Genomic DNA, 25,218 nt, shown 5'->3' on the forward strand with positions numbered 1-25,218 from the left:
TCATTATATGTTCAGAGTGAGGGAGGTTGGTTGCTGACTTGCAGGAAAAATGTTTTTTAGCTGTATTTCAATTACCAGGAGATCCCAAATTACTGCAACTATCTGAAATATAAGCCCCTGCACCGCGCCCCCCCCCCAAGAAAAAACAAACCAAAAACCCCACAATAATAAATAAATAAAAATCATATGGTAAACAGTTCAGTAGCTCCAAAAGAGGTGTGTCAAAGACATCTTAAACCAAGGTGTTACATTTTTTCATATTAGGTTATCTTTGTCTCTGTCATCAGGCTTCCCAGGTGGCTCAGTGGTAAAGGATCCACGTACCCTGCAGGGGAGGCAGGAGATGTGGGTTTGATCCCTGAGTCAGGAAGATCCCCTGGAGTAGGAAATGCAACTTGCTTCAGTATTTTTGCCTGGAAAATTCCATGGACAGAGAAGCCTGGATGGGCTACAGTCGATGGGATTGCAGAGTCAAACACAACTGAGCACGCATACACACAAAATGGTATTAACTTCTGTTTTAGCAACAATTTTAACTTAATTAAGATTTTAATGCACTGCAGATAAGAAGCAGGAGATTAGGATGGGGAATAAGGTCAAGGAAACCATTCTGAAGGCAGGCACGCAGGGAGCTGTGAGAGTCATGGCTCACAGTTCTACTTTCTAAACATTTTAGATTTCAAATTTTTAAAATTTCACCTGACTTCATGTTTTAATATCACTCTCTCACCTTTGTAAGAATCTTTTACCATTCATCTTGTGCTTAGATTTGTCTTCAGCCTGGAGAGTTCAGTTTGTGAACGTCCCAATGTGAGTTGGCAAAGGGTCTCCTGGGAAGAGTGCTGGGTTGATTGTTTCTGACTCAGATGCTAGCCCACTGCATGATGCCAACCATATCTTAACAACAACACAACAGAATATAGCAGACACTAATTTAGCAGTAAGTAGCTGCCAGTTGGACTTCCCAGGTAGTACTAGTGGTAAAGAACCCACCTGCCAATGCAGGAGACTTACGAGACTTGAGTTGGATCCCTGGTTCAGGAAGATCCCCTGGAGGAGGGCATGGCAACCCACTCCAGTATTCTTGCCTAGAGAATCTCATGGGAAAAAAAAAGTTCCCCAAACATACTAGCCATAGTGCAAGTGCTTCTCAGCCACATGTGACTGCTATGGGGACCATGGGAAAAAAGAACGTCTCCATCATTTCACAAATTCTATTAGGCAGCACCGTTCTAGCTGTATAAATATGTTTCTGGGAAGTTGTGTATTACATTATCTTGTAATTCTTTTAATTGCTACCATATTTACATGTATATTCTTTAATATTATTCTCCTAAGATATGCAGATGACACCACTCTTATGGCAGAAAGTGAAGAGGAACTAAAAAGCCTCTTGATGACAGTGAAAGAGGAGAGTGGAAAAGTTGGCTTAAAGCTCAACATTCAGAAAAGGAAGATCATGGCATACGGTCCCATCATTTCATGGGAAATAGATGGGGAAACAGTGGAAACAGTGTCAGATTTTATTTTGGGGGGCTCCAAAATCACTGCAGATGGTGACTGCAGCCATGAAATTAAAAGACGCTTCCTCCTTGGAAGGAAAGTTATGACCAACCTAGATAGCATATTGAAAAGCAGAGACATTACTTTGCCAACAAAGGTCTGTCTAGTCAAGGCTATGGTTTTTCCAGTGGTCATGTATGGATGTGAGAGTTGGACTGTGAAGAAAGCTGAGGGCCGAAGAGTTGATGCTTTTGAACTGTAGTGTTGGAGAAGACTCTTGAGAGTCCCTTGAACTGCAAGGAGATCCAACCAGTCCATTCTAAAGGAGATCAGTCCTGGGTGTTCTTTGGAAGGACTGATGCTAAAGCTGAAACTCCAGTACTTTGGCCACCTCATGCGAAGAGTTGACTCATTGGAAAAGACCCTGATTCTGGGAGGGATTGGGGGCAGGAGGAGAAGGGGACGACAAAGGATGAGATGGCTGGATGGCATCATTGACTCGAAGGAGGTGAGTTTGAGTGAACTCTGGAAGTTGGTGATGGACAGGGAGGCCTGGCGTGCTGCGATTCATGGGGTCGCAAAGAGTCAGACACAACTGAGTGACTGAACTGAATTGAACTGAAGATTTCTTATCTCCTTATTCAGGTTGCTTATCTATTTAAGTAGTCATCAAAAAAAACTAGAGTTTGCTTTTATCATTCTTTCAGGATTTCCTTTGTGCATGCATGCTAAGTCGTTTCAATCGTGTCCTGCTCTTTGCAACACTATGGACTGTAGCCCGGCAGGCTCCTCTGTCCATGGAATTTTCCAGGCAAGAATCCTGGAGTGGGTTGCCATGCCCTCCTCCAGGGGATCTTCCTGAGCCAGGAATTGAACCTGTGTCTCTCAAGCCTCCTGTATTGGCAAGCAGATTCTTTACCATTAGCGGTACCTTGGAAACCCCATTCCCTTTGTATTCTATTTTAATTACTTTCACAACTTATACTATTTATTATGATTAATTCTTTTTTGCTTTATTTCTTCCTTTGATTTCCTTAAGTAAAGTGGTTCTTTATTTTTCAACATTTCTTCACATTTATTTTAATAACATAGCAGAAGTTTTATTCCTTAAATTTTGCTATAGCATCTTTTCCAATACCTTTCCCTCTTTTTGTCTTACTCTACTTTTTGTTGCCTTGAGGAAGTTCTCTGTTCCCCTTTATTTTATTAATTTAGAATTTTATTCTGATTTGGTTCCCTTCCAGTCTTTACCAATCAAAATTTAACTTACAGTTTTAGAATATTTTAGGAGTGTTAAATACTCTTTTCCCAAGATGTTTCACTTGCTCTCTCTTCACACTTCATGTAGAAATGAAATTGTTAGAAAATATTTAGTTTCCTACTTCCTTCCACCCCTGCTTCAAATCCTCAGTTAAAACAATTTAGGTTTTTTTTTTTTTTTTTTTTTTTTTAGCATCATGCTATTACAAGACTCTCTCTTAAATTATGTCTTTTTATTTCAGCAATTCTTTTTTACAAAATCCCAGTCATTCTGCCATAGTCAATGTAGACTTAAATCTGGTAAATGATTTGGAAAGGGTATCTTCTATCTTTCTTTTGTAATTTTCTCTCTGAAAGTTGAAAAAATTTCTCCTTGCATTTCAGAAGCTATCACACGTCTAGGGGTGTGTGTGTGTGTGTGTGTGTGTGTGTGTGTGTTGTATTCATCAGTGCTACCTATAGCATAGTGAATTCTTTTGATCTGAAGACTGTACAATTCAGAACCACTTATTAAAAAAAAAAAACCCTTTGTCTAATAATCCACTTTCCATCTGGTCTCTTCTGTTCTTTGAAGCACTCTCGTAATATGCTCATGAAGTCCCCTGATTTGTCTCATGTCGTCTCCCTCATAAATTCTAGTTCTGTGGAGCTTAGCTTTTTGTTATGACATATTACTTTCCCTTAATACTCAAGAACCCTAAATAGTCAGCTGGCATATATCATTCTTTTATTTTTCATTTTTTAAATTTAACTTTTTCAAAAGCAGAAGCCCTATTCAATAGTTCTAGAAAGTCTTTTAGGAGCTCTAATTCTATCTCCTTGAGGTCCCTTATTATTAATACTTTTTGCCTAAAGATTTTGTTCATCTCTTCTGTGGGTTCTATTTCAATGGAAGCTACAAATTTTTGTTTTTCCAAATTGATTTTCCTTCTCTAGTAAGCATTCTGTTTTTTGGCCTTAAATAAATTCTATTTCTTGTTGTTGTTTATCCATAGATGCCTTTCACCTTCATGTTGTGAGTCGGCTGTTGCTATTTTATAGGTCCAAAAATCGGGGCTGTTTCTTTTCTTGTGACTGACTGCAAGGGATAGAGACCGTACAGCTCTGCCGATCATAGAAGTTATCTGCTCGAGCCTCTTAGGGTGTCCTTGCTGCACTCATGCCTTCCCAACTGCCAGACCAGGGTTAGCCGGCTTCTACCTGCTGGCTTCTAGTCCCTCCAGTTCACTGCTTTCTGTGTGTTGGTGGTACTCAAAGATCATGGGCATCAAGGAGTTAGAAACATCTCTATGAGGCCCTGAAGAATTCTGCCAGTGTGTCACTGTGGGATTCTAGAAAGAGAACAGACAGAGAAAAAAAAAAGCCAGTTAAAGAAATGTTTTGAGATGTGGATTCTATCTGGAAAACAGATGACTTGAAATTCAGTAAGAATTGTTGGGCTTCCTAGGTGGCGCTAGTGGTAAAGAATCTGCCTGTCAATGCAGAAGACTATGTAAGAGAGATAAGTTCAATGCCTGGGTCAGGAAGATCCCCTGGAGGAGGAGGGCATGGCAACCCACTCCAGTATTCTTGCCTGGAGAATCCCATGGACAGATGAACCTGGCAAGCTATAGTCCATAAGCTTGCAAAAGAGTCAGACGTGACTTTGTGACGAAATGACGACAAATAAAAAATCACAAGATCTTATGGTCTTATGAAGTTTTATTTTGAGAGAAGCAAAAACCTGGAGTGCCAGATCTGTGAATGCCAGGCATCCATGCCATAATGCTCATCTCATTTTGAATTTTCAGTGTGTGTGTGTGTGTGTGTGTGCGTGCGTGCAGCATGTATATGCACAAAGATGCCTAATATGGACCAAGGGAGAATGTGATGCTAACTAAGCATCGGACCTTATTAATAAAAATTATCAGAAGTTTGATATCAAGCCAAGAAAACATTACGAAAGCCCTTCAGGATTAAAAACTCAAATTTAGGAAAATCCAATTCAGGCTTGTTCTTTTAGAAAAACGCGACTGTATGGAAGACACTAAAGAGGGGCAGAAATTAGGGTAAAGTTTAAAAGATCATAGATTGATATGCAAAGTGCTAGAATGTTTATCACCTGATATTTTTTTTCCTGAAATTCTCTTTCAGCTAGCAGTTTCTGCCTTTGAATGATTTATTGAAACTACTTAAATTTCCTACTAGCTGCCACAGCTGAGTAGACTGATAGGCCTCTGGGAGGTTAACTATGTCGCATTACACTGATTGCTTTTGTATCCAATTAGAACACCTCAGTCTTGCAAAGACATTGTCAGAGATTACAACAGGTGACCGTCATGCACCAAAAAGGGAGGGGTGTATGTGTGTGTGTGTGTGTGTGTGTGTGTGTGTTTAGGAATGAATGAGGTACAAACATTGGACCCTTGCTGAGTATTTTACTGGAGATTTAGAAAACAGTATACTTTAGCCATTACTGACCACTAGAAGCAAATATTTTGATTTTTCACACACAAAATAAAAACAATTCATTCCTCTTTGTTCATCTCCGCCTTACTGCCTTTCCACAGTGGGGCTGAGACCTCCATTTGCTGGCCCTTGGTTTTTCTATTCTGTGGGTGAATAGCTGCCACTGTATATGCTGCAACTGTTTATAGTTCTAGCCACTTTATATATTTTCTGCTCAGCAATACCATGAAGAAATATGCTTTTCTCAGTTCTCTCCATCTAATGATATGCTGTGGCATGCACAGAGGAATGTCACAATCTGGCCTCTAACCTCTGCAGTTATCACAGTTTGGTTTTCTCATCTCTGTATTGCTGTCTTTTGGGGGAGAAAAAAGAAACTGTTTGCCTTGGGAGAATCAAGATTTTTAAAAATAATTTGCACTAACACCTTCCCGTTATTATACTCATCAGCACAAGTCAATCTATTGCAACTAACGATTTAAAATCAAGATGCTTTGTGTATTCTGTCTACCCACCCATCACACAAATCACTCCACCTGGACTCTTATTCCTGAGAAATTAGATCTTTGTCTGCTGCTTGACAACTTAATTTTATTCTGAAAGAAGCCCGAGTAATTGGATCAAGATATTTCTCTGCAGAGCTGCATTTATGTTTCTAAATGTAGCACGCTCACTGCCAATTTTTCTATAGGTTGCTATGCTGGAAACAAAGAAAGATATAATGTTTAATAGAATATTCTTCCGTTATTTTCTTTTGTGTGACTCTATTATGGACTCGTTTGCCTTTGTATTCAGTTCAGTCCATGTACACTACCAAGTGATCAACAACCACGTGTAAAGAGCCTTCTTAAGCCCTTCTAATAAAATACGGTACATGATGAATGAGTAAGTGCTGAATGTTGATTCTAATCAGTCCTGATTTATACTGAAATCAGGGCTGACAGCCTCATGGTTTAATAATTTCCTTTATCTATTTCTTTGACTGTCAGCACATGCCTCATGACAATCAGTTGAAAAGTGAAAGTTCTTTTTGTCTGTTAATTACTTTGTTTACATAGGACTAAGATACCAGTTTAGCTATTTGTTCTGTCAAAGTTCAATGATGTAAATTTTAGCGAGAATTAGGAGGCAATAGCAGAGAACAATCAGGTTAACTATTATGGTTAAAATGAAGCATTTTAAAAATAAATATATAGAGCTGTCTGGTTTGCTGTAATAATTGAAAGGAAAGAAGATGACAATTTCTGGAAACTCACAAAAAATGTATCATCTTTCTTGCAGTAGTCAGCTTAGGATGGCTGGCATTGCAGTGGAAGGCCTAACATTGCAGCTCAAACCTATATTTCACTCCCTGTTCTGTCATGAGGCTGTGTGACTTTGCTGATTTTTAAATAAGCTGCACTATTTTTGCTTGAGAAATCCCATAGACAGAGGAGCCTGGAAGGCTACAACCGATGGGGTCACAAATGAGGTGGACAGGACTTAGCAACTAAACAGCAATGGTAACAGCAATATTTTTCACTTGTGAAATCCATTTAAAGAAAATATATTTGGTCAGGTTCCTCTTATATTGAGGCCATATTTTATGACTAATAGTTTGAAATTTCTTTTGTATCTAATATTAGGAAGAAAAAGAATGAATTATGAAATATATTAGAGTGAATGTGATCCAATGAGTAGATGCATCTGGAAGCCACTTTTACGTCTCATTCTGAGTTGTCTGGACAATACGCTACCCATGAGTAGGTAGGGACCAGGGAAGATCCCTCCTCCTGGTTGGAGTGAAAGTGAAAGGGAAAGTTGCTCCTAGGTGGAGAGGCTGCACTTAAACTAACTTCCCACATGATTGGAGGAAAATTTCTATTTTCTAATGGACTCTAAGTTGGCTTGAATCCCAGGCTGATTGAGGCTCAATTTTCCGTTCATCACTATGTGCCATGTAAGAAGGAAGAATAGCAAAGTAGATGAGATTATTCTACTCAAAATCACACCATGTGTCCATCAGCACCTGGGTCCAAATGCCTTCTGTGTGGGTTGATGGAAGAAATGCGAGACAGATCTTCATGGGCAGACCGTTGGCTTAAAAGTTTTTCTAATAAAGCCCATTGTTTTACCCATACTAAGTGACATAATGGGATTCACTTTCCTTCTCAATAGTGGGTCATCCCATTCTGTTGCCTCAGTCTTTTCTCTGTGTCTCTTTCAGCCTGTGGTTACCTCTTGGATGGCTGAGGAAGTTCGTGATACTGGATAAGAAGAAAACTTCCAGGCCTTACAGCTGAAACCTAAGCTGGTCTGTCCATGTTGCTATGGGCTGTCAAGGCCAGAGTTTTTCATTTTTCTCTGTATCTCCTTTTTCCAAACTCTACTTTTTTTTTATTTCCATGGGGAGAGTTGACTTAAATAATGATGATATGAACTACAGTGGCAGAAAGATGTAATAGACATATATCCTCCTATATCTCCATTAAGTTCAGCTATAAATCCTGGGAATTAAATGTGAAACACGCAAACAATTTTTAATGATGGGGAGAAAAAGACTGACCAACTACAAATCACAGTACCTGGGGAAAAACATGGTGGTGAGTTTCCTGGATTTTCTTTTTGACATGTATATACTGGACTGGGTGATGGAAAAGCTAAAAACCCATAAACGTGGACAAGAACAAACAGAAAAACAATAACAACACCAAGAATAAAAGGACCAGGAAAGGGGAAAGACAAGAAGGACAAGAAAATTTCAGAACATAACTGCATTATTCCTCTCGACACACCCCAGTAAAGGTTGAGTAGGGAACCTAGAATTCCACCCTTGCCCTGTGTAACAAGGTACTCTCCTTGTCAGGTTGGTGCCAAAAAAAAAAAAAGAGAGAATCAAATGGGAAGCTGTATTTTCATCCCCACCAGACAATAATGAGCTCCTTCATCCCTGTGGCAGTGGAGAAGTCATGGGGAGCCTGGAATTCCATCCCTACATGGTAATTGTGAGACATTCCTATCTCTTCCTGCTGGGATAGTGTCAGAGAAATCCTAGTGATCAGCCAGGGTTTTCATCAATGTCCAATGTTAACAAAGCCACATGATGTAACAAGATTGGAGACCACGCAGAGACCAGTAACAATGATCCCTATCCCTTCTATCTCCATGGTGGTATTGAAGTGGAGCAGGACCCTAGGGGATCCTCCCAGGTACAAAAGTCTTTCTTGATTTCTATATGTTGTCCTTTTCCTTTCCACTTGAGACTTTGTAGGGTCAGTATGACCTGATTTAAACTTATAAATTTTGTCCCAAACTGCTCAGTCTTGAAGGGACAAAGATAAAATCTGCAACTAAGTCTATGGGTGGGAGGGGCAGGATCCTTTTCCAAATTCTTCCCCCACCCTCATCTTCGCCCATAGCTGATGTCTTTCAAATTAAATGACCTAATCTTATTACAGATTTTAGGGAAAGAAAGATGCCAGAATGATCGATGCATGCAAGAACTCAAGTTTGCTGGCTACTTCTCCAGCATCAAGTAGGTGGCGTTAGGCGGTGTCTGGTTGCATCCTTGTTCTGCCTTTCTCTTTGAAAGCCCTTTCCTACTCTCCCAGTTTGTCTTACCCTCCCCTTCCCAACCCTGTATCCGAGTGTCCCTCCTCTGCATCTATTCCTGCCCTGCAAACAGGCTCATCTGTACCATTTTTCTAGATTCCATACACATGCACTAACATATGTATGTGTTTTTCTCTTTCTGAGTTACTTCATTCTGTAGGACAGACTCTAGGTCCATCCACGTGACTACAAACAGTGTCCTAGAGTGGTGGAATGGGAGGTGTGGGAAAGAGGTTCAAGAGGCAGGGGGTATATATATGTAAACAGATAGCTGATTCACTTTGCCATACAGCAGAAACTAGCACAACAGTGTAAAGTAATCATATTCCAATAAAAAGTTAATTAAAAAGCTCTGTGCCTGTGCCAAAACATTAAGATGGATTTCAAGGACACTAGTCTAGCATCTTCTCAGATAGCCAGCTTTCTCAAACAAAGTGGCTTTCTTTGCTTCAGCACCTTGTCACTCAACTGATTGGCCTGTCATGCAGCAAGTAGAGAAGCCTGGGCTCTGTAACAACTTTGGTGAACCAGCCAGGATGTGACCCTCTGAGGCCTCCAGGGCCTGCTTTGGTTCCAAAAAGCTAAGCAGTGGGCTACAGGTTCACTTGGGCAAACCAAACAGTAGCCACCATGATAAATAAAATAAAGGCAATTTCCTTTTGTTTGAAACTAATCACAGTGATGCACAGTGGCTAAGAGTATGAGTTCTATTTTTACAGAGCTGAATCTATTGACAATGTGATAATCTATTACCTATGTGATAATCTACCGCCTATTACCTATGTGATAGTCTGTTACTATGTGATTATCTATTGCCTATCTATTACTTATGGCCAGTTATTTCCCTTCCCTGTGCCCATATTTTTTTAAATTTATAAACTGGGAAATAATGATAGTAACCTACTTCTAAAAACTACTCTGAGGATGAAATGAGATAATCGCTGACATAGGTTTAGTAGAATGCTTTGCATGTTGCAAGCCCTCAACCCACAGCATAATTATTATTATTTTAAAGGTAATACAAAAATATGCATTATGGTCATCATAATGTTAACAGATAAATTACATTTATTTAACCAAAAAATCATTTTTAAGATCTCAAAAAATAATGGAAACTATTCCAGAAATACCTGAAGTATTTGTTTATAAATATGATAATCTTAGATTCTGATAAAGCCAAGTAGTGGATTTAGTTGTTCTCCATCTTTCACTTGATTGACCAAATGAAATGCTTCCTGAAATTTGCCACATAGGAAATGAAGCTAAGCTCAGCTTTATGCTAGACAAGCTTATTTATCTTAGAAATGATTTAATAGAAAACAAATTCAATAATTGATGTATTCAAAAATTTATAAGGCAATATTACACATCTTTGGCAGAGATTTGCTTAATTTCCTATAGCTGAAGTTTTTAGAGATGTGTTCTTAGAATAAGAGAGATATTTGGTCACACTTGCTGAAGAATATATTGTTAATTTGTTTAGTCACTAAGTTGTGTCTGACTCTCTGACCCCATAGTCTGTAGCCCTCTAGACTCCTCTGTCCATGGGTTCCCCAGGCAACAGTACTGGTGTGGATTGCCATTTTCTTCCCCAGGGCATCTTCTTGACCCATGGATCCAAGCCAGGTTTCCTGCATTGGCAGGTGGATTCTTTACCATTGAGCCACCAGGGAAGTCCATATTGATAATAAACATTTTCAATTTTGAGTTTTTTCTATTGTCACTGTTTCAAATTCAGTCTAGTCCTACAATTTTCTTGGGCTTATTGATATATAGTCTACTCAACTGTAATAACAACAGACATCTGCTTCCTGCCTACATCAGTTAGGGCTCAATCAAAAGAGCAGGATCATTAGGAGCTACATGCAGAGAGATTTATTCAATGAATTGTCTTATAGGGGATTTCTAGGCAATTTCAAAATCCATAAGGTGACCCATCAAGAGAGCAGACTAGAACTCTTTGGCCCAGGTAAAAGCTATTGTTGGACAAACAGAATTTCTTCTCTCGGGAAAACCTCAGCCTTGATTGAATCAGGTCCAGCCAGATTATCTAGGATAATCTTCCTTCCAATTGATTACAGGCTTTAATTGCATCTACAAAATATCTTTACAGTAACACCTAGATTAGTATTTCAATAATTGGGGCCTGAATCCTGGCTAAGTTTCACATCAAAAACAGCACTACAGTTTGACATCTAGATACATCTCCTTAGCCCATACTTAAAATCCAACAATAAAGTCATATTTCTACTTGATAGAATGTAACTATTCCATTTAAAAATGACAATACTTACCTTTTTTTACAAAGAGTACAAAGTTTTTGGATGATATTTAGTTTTTTCCAATATTCGATAATTTACTGTGATATAAAATTGAGTAACATGAATACATCTTATGTTGGATGATAAGGTAATAAAAGAGACAAGAGAACAAAGATATTTGATTAATATATATGCAAACTTATTCAAAATAAAGCAAAGAAACTATTCTTATAACTATTATAGTCCTTTTTTCTGCAACCGGTTGGATGATTGTAATTGTAGCTTGTATTTATAACTACTTTCTCTTACTTAATGGTTGTTGTTTAGTAGCTAAGTCATATCCGATTCTTTTGTGACCCCAAAGACTGTAGCCCACCAGACTCCTCTGTCTGTGGGATTCTCTAGGCAAGAACACTGAAGTGGGTTACCATTTCCTCCTCCAGGGGATCTTCCTGACCCACGGATTGAGCCCCTGTCTCCTGTGTCTTTTGCACTGGTAGGCAGATTCTTTATCACTGAGCCATCTGGGAAGCCCCCGGAATGGGCCAAAGTAGCACACCCAAAAAAGGAATGCACTGTTCCTCAAATCTAAATAGGTCCACTGGGCATTATGCTGCTTTTTTGGTTATAGGAGGGCCAGATAATAACTTATTCTTCATCTCAGAAGGAATATATTGACCTGCCTCTTTTTATTGCATCCCTAGAAATAGCTGAGATGGAAGACTTCTGAATTTCTGTGAAATGTATTTCCTGCCTTCTGTAACACAAATATCTAGAGCAGTTGCTACTTTCTGTTCACTAGATCCAATCAGCATAAAATCATTAATATAAAGGACCAATGTGTCATTTCATGGAAAGAAAAAGTGATTAAAATCCCTGTGTAGTAGATTATGACATGGGGTTGAAAAATTGATATACTCCAAGGTAAAGCCATGAAGATTTATTGCTGGCCTTTCCAACTGAAAGCAAACTACTACTACTGATCTCTACTAACATACATAGAGAAAAATTGATTTTCCAGGTGAATAGCTGCATATCAAATGCCAGTGGATGTGTTCATTTACTCAAGCAATGAAACAACACCTGGAATTGCAGCTGCAATTGGAGTCCCTATCTGATTAAATTTATAACAATATACTGTCATTCTCCAAGAACCATCTGTTTCGTGCACAAGCCAAATAGCTGAGTTGAATGGAGATATGGCGGGAAGTCACCATGCCTGCATCTTTCATGTCTTCCAGGATCATGGTACTGCTTTTGGTTTTTTATCTTCCTAGGTATAGGGAGTTGTAGTGACTTCCACTTGGTCTTTCCTTCCATAATATCTTTTACTCACAGGTCAGAGAATCAATGGAGATTTTGCCAATTTCTAAATATGCCTATTTCAACGATTAATTCTGGAATGAAGAAATAATTGTTGTTGTTGTTGTTTAGTCACTCAGCCATGTCCAACTCTTTTGCGATCTCATGGACTGTAGCCCTCCAGACTCCTCTGTCCATGGGATTTCCCAGGCAAGAATACTGGAGTGGGTTGTAATTTCCTTCTCTCAACCCAGGGATTGAACCTATGTCTCCTGCAATGCAGGCAGATTGTTTACTACTGAGCCATTGGAAACCAGGAGAAATAATTACAGACGGGTTATTACACACTGAGTCCACTGTGAGATGGACTTGAGCTAAAAATCTGACCTCTATTAGTCTCTATTATGATTGGTAGAACAGAGTGACATTTTTGGGGTATCCAGAAATTAATGTCAGTTAAGAGCCAGGGTTCAGTAATCCCCCTAAAATGTTATGGTTCCCCTTTCCCCAGTACAGTCACCCTGATAAATGGCCCTAGGTCCCTTTGGAGAAGACTAGGAGAAATATGAACAATACCATATTGCTTTGGCAGTTAATGGGGTTCTTCTTCAAGGGAACCTGTCCTCACCTTCATTAAAGGGTTCTGGGACATAAACTATCTCAGTTAGGAAATTGATTCAGGTGCCATGCCTTAGTCACAAGACTTGATGATTCAAGTTAGACTTCTAAACGGATGGGCTATTCACTAAACCTGAATAGTCTTTTTTTTTTTCTTTGTATGGAGACCATGACCTACTAACTAATGCCATATATCTCCTATAAGTTAGATTATTCTGCTTACTGCTTAGAATCTGCTGTATATTTCAGTCACCACACCTATTATTATCCCCATTTCATGTAGGGAATCCCAGTTCAATGGTAGCAGTTTCCATTGTAATTCCTACTTACAAAGAAGAGCAAATAGATCTCTTAAGGATGTTGCAGCTCCCCTCAAGCTTATTTCTCATCTGTGTTAGTAACTTGCTGCTGCTGCTGCTGCTGCTGCTAAGTCGCTTCAGTCATGTCGACTCTGTGCGACCCCATAGCTGGCAGCCCATGAGACTCCCCAGTCCCTGGGATTCTCCAGGCAATAACACTGGAGTGGGTTGCCATTCCCTTCTCCAATGCATGAAAGTGAAAAGTGAAAGTGAAGTCGCTCAGTTGTGTCTGACTCTGCAGAACCCCATGGACTGCAGCCTACCAGGCTCCTCCATCCATGGGATTTTCCAGGCAAGACGACTGGAGTGGGGTGCCATCGCCTTCTTGGGTTAGTAACTTAGTCGTGTCCAATTCTTTGTGACCCCATGGAGCCTGACAGGCTCCTCTGCCAAGGAATTCTCCAGGCAAGAATACTGGAGTGGGTTGCCATTTCCTTCCCCAGGGGATCTTCCTGACCCAGGAATTGAACCTGGGTCTCCTGCATCACAGGCAGATTCTTTACCAGCTGAGCTATAGGAAAGTATATTTTCTCATAGTGATTGTAAACTGTTTCCTCTGGGCCCTTCTAATTGGGTGATCAGGTTTTACATGATGAAGTCATTCTGTTATTACAGCTTCCCTAAGACTTTGGATACTGGAGTGGGTTTCCTTTTCCCTCTCCAGGGGATCTTCCTGACCCCGGGGTTGAACCTGTGTCTCTTATGTCTGCATTGGCAGGCAGGCTGTTTATCACTAGCACCGTCTGGGAAGCCCAGAGTCAGTAGTGTCTTTAAATCTAATCAGATGATAGAACCAATTCCAGAAACCACAGAAACAATTCAGAAAAATTATCTTCATGATTGTGTTTCTCTAGAACAACTTCTGGTGCCAAAGTGTTTCAATTTGGATTATTAGATTAATCCAAAGGAACAGAATCAGTAGGAGATATGTATGAGATTTTTTGCAAGGAATTGATATACATGGTCATGGGGTCTAGCTAGGCTAGCCTAAAGTCACTAAAACAAGCTATTAGGAAGGGCAGACTGGAATTCTTGAGTATGAGTGGCAGTTGCTGGCCATAGGTTAAATTTTATTCTGCTTCAGAGAAGCCTCAACCTTTCTCTGAAGGTCTTTTGATTGGTTGAATCAGGCTCAGTCAAGTGATTAATTAATAATCTCCTTTACTTAAATAAAGTCAAATTATTATGGACTTTACTTGAAAAGAAAGTGAAACTGAAAGTCACTCAGTCATGTCTGACTCTTTGCGACCCCTTGGACTATACAGTCCTTGGAATTCTCTAGGCCAGAATACTGGAGTGGGTAGCCTTTCCCTTCTCCAGAGGATTTTCCCAACCCAGGGATCGAACCCAGGGACTTTACTTACATGTACAAAATACATTTATGGAAACATTTAAATTAGTATTTGATTGAATAATTAGGAGCTATAGCCTATCAAATCAACACCTTAAAAACTCCATTACATGTTACATTAGAAAATATCCACTTTATCAAAAAAATGGGTTGTATATGTACCATCACCACCTTCTCTTCTGTTATAAAATTTTTCCTTTAGTTTCTTAATAGTGCAAATTGTTATGTACAAAATAAGCTACAAGGATATACTGTACAACAAGGGGATTATAGCCAGTATTTTAAAATAACTATGAAGAGAGTATAACTTTTAAAAATTGTGAATCACTATATTGTACATCTATAACTTATGTAACATACATCAGCAGTTAGATAAAACTTTTTTAGAATTTTCCATTGATTTCTTGTAAAAATTACCCTAAATCAAGGAACCATAGTATGTTCAATTTGAATATCATTAGTAGAATTACTAAACCAACATTTTTATATCTACTAGATATCATGTTAGATGTAGAAGTATTGTACATATTATATATAAATCTAAATGTATTCTTTTTTGTATTTTTAAAAATTTATTTATTTTTTATTGAAGGATAATTGCTTTACGGAATTTTGTTGTTTTCTGTCAAACCTCAACGTGAATCAGCCATAGGTGTACAAATATCCCCTCCCTTTTGAGCCTCCTTTCCATCTCCCTTCCCATTAAACCCCTCTAGGTTGATACAGAGCCCCTGTTTGAGTTTCCTGAGCCATACAGCAAATTCCCGTTGGCTATCTATTTTACATATGGTAATGTAAGTTCCCATGTTACTTTTTCCATAATGTATTATTTTGATTTGAAAAAAACTTTGAAAATGTTTAGAATATAATTTAAAAGAAACAGAACAGGACACAAAGTAGATTAAATATAATCATATTTGTGTATGAGGCAGGTACATTAAGAAGCAGAATTTAAGACATTCTGTCAGTATTTTCTGTGTGTGGAAAGAGAGCTGTGAATAACCTGAGGGTTCATTTCTGATGATTTTTATTTAATCACTTGAACAATTTTCTTTGTTCATGAAATTGTAAGCCGTCCTGGCACCCATTGCTCCAGAGCAGGTTGAAACAGGATCTTTTGTGGTCTGAAAAGGAGGCAATCCCACTCAGTGCAAGGAGCAGTTCCTGTGGGAAGAAGTGAACCAATTTACACAGAGACCTCTAGGGAGGAAAGAAATACAAACCTCACCTTTCCTTCTACAAAAGTACTTCTGATGAATTGAAGTGGCCTGGATCAGGTCCCTTGAAAGAAAGGAGTCAAAGACTGCAAAGAGAAACTCACCTTCAACAAAAAGGAGGGTGTATCCGGGCTGGTGAGTGGAGTCCAATGCAAGGGACAGGTGTGATGTTAGGTAGTGGTTGGTTCTGCCATAACATGAAAGAGGGAACAGAAACCTAGGTCAGCGGAGCTCCTGCAGACCTGGGAAATGTTTACTGGAGCAGCTGCAGTTTCAAAGCCTCGGGGTTTGGCACCAGTGTATCCTTTAAAAAATAATCTGAAGCTATGCTCCTCTGCCAAAAGCACTATCTTGTTACAGGTAATACTTGGCACTTTAAGTGTGATAATTCTCAAAAGTGCAACATAACATTGAAACAGAGCGGGACTCTATGGCCCTTGCCGCGCCCACCCGCCACATCCTCTGCCTGCCTTTTGTCTGTGGAAAAACTTTAGCCAAGGAATAAGTTTAATCAGAGAAGTTAGAAACAAAGGAAACAGCAGAAAAACAGAAACAAAGGAAAACAGTAAAAGGAGATCAAATAATAATAATTTAGTCATTAAGATTTCCAAAGTCAAGAAATGGTTTGAGTGTCATTCATGTGCCAGGCATGTCCATGGATTAGACATTTGCTAGATGTTATTGATTGAGGAATTTTCCACTCTCAACAGTCTAGGGATGAAGATGCAGTCAAGAAATGGTTTGAATGTCATTCATGTGCCAGGCATGTTCATGGATTAGACATTTGCTAGATGTTATTGACTGAAGAATTTTCCACCCTCAACAGTCTAGGGATGAAGATGCATAAGCACACAGACAATTGTAATTTTCTGTGACAGTCATACTGTACTGCTGCTGCTGCTGCTGCTGAGTCGCTTCAGTCGTGTCCGACTCTGTGCGACCCCATAGACGGCAGCCCACCAGGCTCCCCCGTCCCTGGGATTCTCCAGGCAAGAACACTGGAGTGGGTTGCCATTTCCTTCTCCAATGCATGAAAGTGAAAAGTGAAAGTGAAGTCACTCAGTCGTGTCTGACTCTTAGCGACCCCATGGACTGCAGCCTTCCAGGCTCTTCCGTCCATGGGATTGTCCAGGCAAGAGTACTAGAAAAGCACAGAACAGAATACTGGAGTGGGTTGCCATGCCCTCCTCCAGTGGGATCTTCCCAATCCATAGATCAAACCCATATCTCTTACGGCTCCTGTGTTGGCAGGCAGGTTCTTTACCACTAGCGCCACCTGGGAAGCCCAGTCACTAAGTATGCTGCTAAGTCGCTTCAGTCGCGTCCGACTCTGTGCGACCCCATAGACGGCAGCCCACCAGGCTCCCCTGTCCCTGGGATTCTCCAGGCAAGAACACTGGAGTGGGTTGCCATTTCCTTCTCCAATGCATGAAAGTGAAAAGTAAAAGTGAAGTCGCTCAGTCATGTCCGAACCTTAGCGACCCCACGGACTGCAGCCTACCAGGCTCCTCCGTCCATGGGACTTTCCAGGCAAGAGTACTGGAGTGGGGTGCCATTGTACTTTAAGTTCCTCCTCAAAGGGCTATAGGTAATGTTCTGTACCATATCCTGTGAGTTGTATTATAGATGCTGAAACTTCCACCCAGTGGAAGAAGTTAACTACATCATGAGCAGACTGTACCCGTGACATAAGCTGCCACAATTTCAAAAAACAGTCTCAAACAAATGGAAACAAACTGATTCTGCAACTAAAGGGTAACTGTACCTAACAATCAAGATGATGTTGATCACCAATTTAAAGATGACTGTCAGAGCTGACTGGGTTGTTTCCGCATGTAGCCCCCACCCCCACTTGTCTATAAAAGTTTTTAGCTCCTGCTTGTCAGCTTGGGGGAGTCACTCTTTGGACTTTGAACAGATGTTCCTCCCTATCCCCCTTAACCCATCACTGTCACCTCCCCAAACAAGCCTCTAAAATAAAGCAAACTTTCCCTCCCACCAACCTGGCCTCTTTATTGGCTTCTGAGCAGCCAGCAGCCAGACCAACCTTTCTGTAATAGCATGAAACACATAAAACCATAGACATAAGTGGTCATGTGAATTTTGTGTACAATTAGCCCTCCAGACAGTATCTCCTTTGAAATTAACTTTCAGGGTCCACTCAATTTCTCCACACAATCTTCACAAGTTACAGAAGCGTATAATGCTGGTAACACTAAAAAATAAATTTGTGCATAGAAGAAAAGAAAATGGATATAAGAATATATATACACCAAAATTTAATTACATTTGCATTAGAGTATATATTTTTTTCCTTTTGTCCTAGTTTCAATTTTTTGTTAAATTTTCTTATTTTATTTAATATACTTAATACTAGCTTTATAATGCAGAAACTGATAAAAAATTTGAAATATAATTTTTACCTTTCTATTATGTCATTCACATTATTTGGGCTTCTCTGGTGGCTCAGACAGTTAAGAATTTACCTGCAATGTAGGAAACCCAGGTTCAATCCCTGGGTCAGGAAGATCCCCTGGAGAAGGGAAATGGCAACACATTTCAGTATTCTTGCCTGGAGAATTCCATTACATGCTTAAATTTTTGTATTAAATTATTGAATTTTGACGCATATTTAGGTTATTTGGAATTTTTCTTTACACTTTGCCTATAGCATATATTATAGGTTGGATGGCGTCATCAACTCAATGGACATGAGTCTGAGCAAAATCTGGAAGATAGTAAAGGACAGGGAAGCCTGGTGTGCTTGCAGTCCATAGGCTTGCAAAGAATCAGACATGACTTAGTGACTGAACAGCAGTAGCATATACTAAAATGAAATATTAAGAATTTTCTGGAGATTTGGTTAAAATGACAATTTCTTCCTCTTTAGAAGGTATGAAATATCCTAACTTTACCTATGTGTATACTTTTACAAGAAAGTGCTATGAATTATTGAATGATAAATTGGATTTCTTCCAAGTTACCCTCATGAAACAACTTGCATCTTTGATCATTCTATTGTGTGCTTTGGAAGGTTGCCCCAAGCGCACTGTATCAATAAACTTTTAGACCATCTTCATTTTATTGATTTTAGGTTGTTTTCACCAATGAGCGATTCTGGTAGGAGTTAGAAAAGTAGAAGGAAAAAAGAAAAAAGAAAAGTAGAAGGAAAGTGATATTGGGTTATTTTTTATTCTGGCTTTGCTCATAGTTCACATCAGGAAATTTTTATACAGTTCTCTCTTTGGATTCTAATAACTGTTCCTTCCCCTTGGACACTGAGTTTACTATTAGTAACTAATCTCAATTTCCAGTGGCCCTGGGTTTCTTCTACACAATTCAGTAAATCCTGCCCACAATTCTTTTCAGAAGATAATTTATGACATAATGCTCAAAACTGAAGGAATCGTGTTTGGAGATCTCTGACTAATAAAGTAATTGGTAGCAGGTATAGTTCTATGAGGGGTTCCCTGATGGCTCAGAAGGTAAAGAATCTGCCTGCAATGTGGGAAACCTGGGTTTGATCCCTGGGTTGGGAAGATCCCCTGGCGAAGGGAATGGCAACCCACTGCAGTATTCTTGGCTGGAGAATCCCATGTGCAGAGGAGCCTGGTGGGCTACAGTCCATGAAGTCGAAAAGAATCAGACATGCCTGAGTGCCTAAGCAGCAGCAGCAGCAGCAGCAGCAGCAGCAGCAGCAGCAGCATAGCTCTATGAAGTACACCCTCGAAGTAAGATTCTGGGTTGGTTGCTCACATTTGAGGTATGTGTGGACCATCTTCTGGCTGCGAGAGGGGAGAATGGTATCTCTCTCAGGTACTAGCATCACAGATATTCAAATTACCCATAGCAGGTGCAGGTGATGAGTACAGAAGATAAACCATTGACAGACCAAATAATTGAATAATTTAGTTTTTAATTAAACAATGATTATTAATTGTGTATATATTTGGTGTCTTATAAATGCCCTGCAAAGCTTATACAAAAAAAAAAAAAAAAGAGGAAATGAAGATTGTAAAATTCTCATTCAGAATTTAAATGGAAAATGTTAAAGCTTTGATGGTAGCTTAGAACAAATCTCTCATCTCCTAAAGTGTCAAAGCAGTTAAGCTCCCTGCCTTGGGAGTGTGGAGACTCAGCCACTGGACCACCAGGGAGTCCGAGACTGGATTTTTAAAAGTTGCAATTGTAGTACCAGTGAGATGCTCAATTCATTAGGTCTCAAGGGATGAGAAAGTCACTACAGGGAAGCAATGGGATTCCAAGAAACAGGATGAAAAGATTGTGGAAGACATGACAAGGCTGAGAACTTTAATCTCCAAATTTCCATAAATCTCCCTTGTCTGCCATCTTACAACTTTACAAACATACTCAGCACCGGGAATTACCACAGCTTGTTATTGTCAAATTTAACTGTTCATCACTGATTTATATGTCAATCTCTTATAGAACACATTTAGTTACTAGATTCTTCCTGTATCTGAGTCAGTATATGAGAGTACACAGTAGACTGACCTTTTTACCTCCAAAACCCCAAAAAGATGCACAGCCATTCAAGTTCTTCTATGTGCCTGCAACAGGCAGAATTCTAAAATGGCCCCCAAGATTCCCACCCATCTCTGTCTACTTGGGCTTTCATAACAAATACTTCAGTTTAGTTTAGTTCAGTCACTCAGCCATGTCTGAATCTTTGCAACCTCATGGACTGCAGCACGCCAGGCTTTCCTGTCCATCACCAACTCCTGGAGCTTGCTCAAACTCATGTCCATTGAGCTGGTGATGCCCTCCAACCATCTCATCCTCTGTCATCCCTTTTTCCTCCTGCCTTCAATCATTCCCAGCACTGGGGTCTTTTCCAATAAATCAGTTGTTTGCATCAGGTGGCCAAAGTATCAGAGCTTTAGCTTCTTCATCAGTCCTTCCAATAAATATTCAGGGTTGATTGCCTTTAGGATTAATTGATTTGATCTCCTTGAAGTTCAAGGGACTCTTAACAGTCTTATCCAGTACCACAGTATGAAAGCACCAATTTACTGGTACTCAGCTTTCTTTATGGTCCAAAGTTCTATCTGTACATGACTGTGGACCTTTGTCAGCAAAGTGATGTCTCTGCTTTTTAATATGTTACATTTGTCATATATTTTATTCCAAGGAGCAAGTGTCTTTCAATTTCATAGCTGCAGTCACCAGCCCCAGTGATTTTGGAGCCCAAGAAAATAAAGTCTGTCACTGTTTCCATTTTTTCCCCCATCTATTTGCCATGAAGTGATGGGACCTGATGCCATGATCTTCATTTTCCGAATGCTGATTTTTAAACCAGCTTTTTCATTACTCCCTGTATATTGTATACTTTCTGTATAATCTCCTCCTCTTGGTTGTGGATAAAGCACATAGGTAAGATGTGATATCACTCTCATTTTATGCTTTATTATAAGCAAGAGGGATTTTTGTAAATATAATTAAAACACACGATTGAATTAATCAGAAGGGAGATAAGCTAAGTTGAAGCTTCCCAGGTGGCACTAGTGGTAAAGAGCCCGCCTGCCAATGAAGGAGACATGCGTTCGATATCTGGGTTGAGAAGATCCCCTGGAGGAGGGCATGGCAACCCACCCCAGTATTCTTGCCTGGAGAATCCCATGGACAGAGGAGCCTGGAGGGCTACAGTCCATGGGGTTGCAAAGAGTCAGACACAACTGAAGTGATTTAGCACGAGTGAATCTGATCTACTCAGGTAAGCTCTTAAGAAGTGGTCTAGAATTTAAAATATGAAGAGTCAGGGAGATGCCCTCTTGACAGTTTTGAGGAGGAGAACAAACTAACCATTTTTTGAACTGCTATAGAGGAGAGTGACTTTTAGGACCTCAGTCTATGACTGCAAGGAACTATATTCTGCCAACAACTAGAATGTGCTTAAAAGAAAACCTCAAAGTTGCACAACAGTGTGAATGTACTTACTGCCACTGAACTGTGTTGGTAAATATGGTTACAAGAATTTTATGTTATGTGATCTTTACCACACACACAAAAAATATTATCTAATAAAAACAACAATATCATTTTGAAAAACAAAGAAAGAAAGCTTCAAGTTTCACATGAGTTCCCAGCCTGGCTGACACTTTTCAGCTATGCAATACTTTGTCCAGAGAACCCAGTTGAGTCATGCTTGGAATGTTGATTATGGAACTGTAAGATGATGAATGGGGGTTGTTTTGCAACTCTAAATTTGCAGTGCTTTTAAAGGTAACAACCAAAAACTATTACAGTGTCTCTGACAAACTGCCCTAACGATGAACAATGTGGTAAGACCACCATTCAGCAACCTGATGTGAGTTGATATGACTTTTAAACTTAAACTTAATAAGGCTGATTATCATATATGTATAATTATATATTTATTTATAGTTTTTAGAATTTGAAAATTTCTTGGAGATTAACAAATACAATATCCTTTACTTTATGTAAGGGGAAGTGAAAGTGAAAGTTATTCAGTCATTTCTGACTCTTTGCGACCCCATGGATTATACAGTCCATGGAATTCTCCAGGCCAGAATACTGGAGAGGGTAGCCTTTCCCTTCTCCAGGGGATCTTCCCAACCCAGGGTTCCAACCCTGGTCTCCCAGGGTAGATTCCCAGGGTAGATTGTAGGCAGATTCTTTACCAACTGACCCACTAGGGAAGCACTTATATAAGGAAAAAAAGTGATCAAAATGATGAACAAATCATTAACAAATGATTCCCAAATCATCCGTGGCCTGGGTAGGACTTGAAGCCAGGGTGTTAGTTACAAGCTTGGCTCTCTTTTAATTAAAAGTAAGAAGAACTAAAGAGGCTCTTGATGAAAGTGAAACAGGAGAGTGAAAAAGTTGGCTTAAAGCTCAACATTCAGAAAACTAAGATTGTGGCATCCGGTGCCATCACTTCATTGCAAATAGATAGTGAAACAGTGGAAACAGTGGCTGACTTTATTATTTTGGGCTCCAAAATCACTGCAGATGGTGACTGCAGCCATGAAATTAAAAGATGCTTACTCCTTGGAAGGAAAGTTATGACCAACTTAGACAGCATATTAAAAACCAGAGATATTACTTTGCCAACAAAGATCCGTCTAGTCAAGGCTATGGCTTGTCCAGTAGTCATGTATGGATGTGAGAGTTGGACTATAAAGCTGAGAGCCAAAGAATTGATGCTTTTGAACTGTGGTGTTGGAGAAGACTCTTGAGAGTCCCTTGGACTGCAAGGAGATCCAACCAGTCCATCCTAAAGGAGATCGGTCCTGAGTGTTCATTGGTAGGACTGATGTTGAAGCTGAAACTCCAATACTTTGGCCACCTGATGTGAAGAGCTGACTCATTTGAAAAGAACCTGATCCTGGGAAAGATTGAGGGCAGAAGGAAAAGGGGATGACATAGGATGAGATGGTTGGATGGCATCACCAACTCAATGGACATGGGTTTGGGTGGACTCTGGGAGTTGGTGATGGACAGGGAGGCCTGGCATGCTGCCGTTGATGGGGTCACAAAGAGTTGGACATGAATGAGCAACTGAACTGAACTGAGAAATTATCTATAAAGAGAAGGTAAAAATGTACCCACTTTCTAGGGTTGTAAAGACTAAATAGATTGTATATATGCAAAGCGTTTAGAACAGTGACTGGCATCAGATCAGATCAGTTCAGTTCAGTCGCTCAGTCATGTCCGACTCTTTGTGACCCCATGAATTGCAGCATGCCAGGCCTCCCTGTCCGTCACCAACTCCCGCAGTTCACCCAGACTCACGTCCATTGAGTCAGTGATGCCATCCAGCCATCTCATCCTCTGTCGTCCCCTTCTCCTCTTGCCCCCAATCCCTCCCAGCATCAGAGTCTTTTCCAATGAGTTAACTCTTTGCATGAGGTGGCCAAAGTACTGGAGTTTCAGCTTTAGCATCATTCCCTCCAAAGAAATCCCAGGGCTAATCTCCTTCAGAATGGACTGGATGGATTTCCTTGCAGTCCAAGGGACTCTCAACTGGCATAGTCAGTGTTAAATATTTTTTAAAAGATTTTTGAATTTTATAAAGAATTAATAAGAACATAAACAGTGACTATAGTGAATGTGATATATTGCACAGATCTCTTTGTAGGAGTTAAGGGCTTATTTCTCCAGCTACTGAAGTGCTTCTAGCAGACAGTGCATAGCTATTAGCTATAGAAAATGTGTCAATTGGTGAGAGTTACTTTGCTCAATGTCTTGTCCCCTTCCTCGGACAGCTCATAGGCAAAGACTGGTTCTGGCTTCCTTCAGCAACTTGGGACAATTTTGATGTGCTGTGTCAGCTTAGATTTCCCTTATAGGAGGAGCTGTATCATTCATTAAACTGCACAAAATCCAGTTTCTCTCTTTTTACTTCTTTTTGAAGTCTGACTTTTCATTAGCTAAAATTATTGCTCTTCTAAAGTAATTTCAGTCTTTATTGATCTTAAAAATTCTTGTGGATGTGTTAACACAGGAAACAATAGCTGTTTATATGTAAGTTCCATTAGCAGATGAACTAGCAGTCAAACAATGCCGCTATCATTGGATATGTCAAAAAAGCAAATCAGTTAAATCCTATAATAGGTTTTTTCCATCTAAGTCATGGAATCAGAGTAAAACTTTTTTTATAACCTTTTTAAGCATATCATCTTTTATGTTGGAATGCATTTTTATATTCAGATATATTTTATTTTTAATGAAACACAGAAATTATACTTGCCACATATAAATCAAACAAATCATCTCTTTCTCAGATTAATTTCATTATTTGTCAGATAACATTAATTGCAATATTTAAATTTTTGTTTAAATATTTATACAATTTTTATGGGTTGCTTTCTATTTACAGCTATTATAGCATATTGGCTGTGTTCCCTATGTTGCACAATATATTCCTAAGCCTCTCATACACCTAATAGTTTGTATCTCCCACCCTTATAATGTTCGTCTCTTCTTCCCCACCGGTTAACCAGTTGTTTGTTCTCTATATCTGTGAGTCTGCTTCATTTTTTAATAGTCACTAGCGTGTTGTTTATTTTAGATTTCACATGTAAGTTATATCACACATATTTGTTTGTCTCTGTCTGACATTCTCACTTAGCATAATGTCCTCTAAGTCCAACCATGTTGCTACACGTGGCAAAATTTTCATTCTTTTTTATGCTGTGTAGTATTCCATTGTAATATATACCACATTATCTTTATTTATCATCTGTTGATGGACACTTAGGTGGTTCTCCTATCTTGACAATTGTAATTAATTCTACCATGAATTAACTCAGGAATGTAAC

This window comes from Bos indicus x Bos taurus, chromosome 14 (genome assembly GCF_003369695.1).
Source record: "Bos indicus x Bos taurus breed Angus x Brahman F1 hybrid chromosome 14, Bos_hybrid_MaternalHap_v2.0, whole genome shotgun sequence".
NCBI classification, from domain to species: Eukaryota; Metazoa; Chordata; class Mammalia; order Artiodactyla; family Bovidae; genus Bos; species Bos indicus x Bos taurus.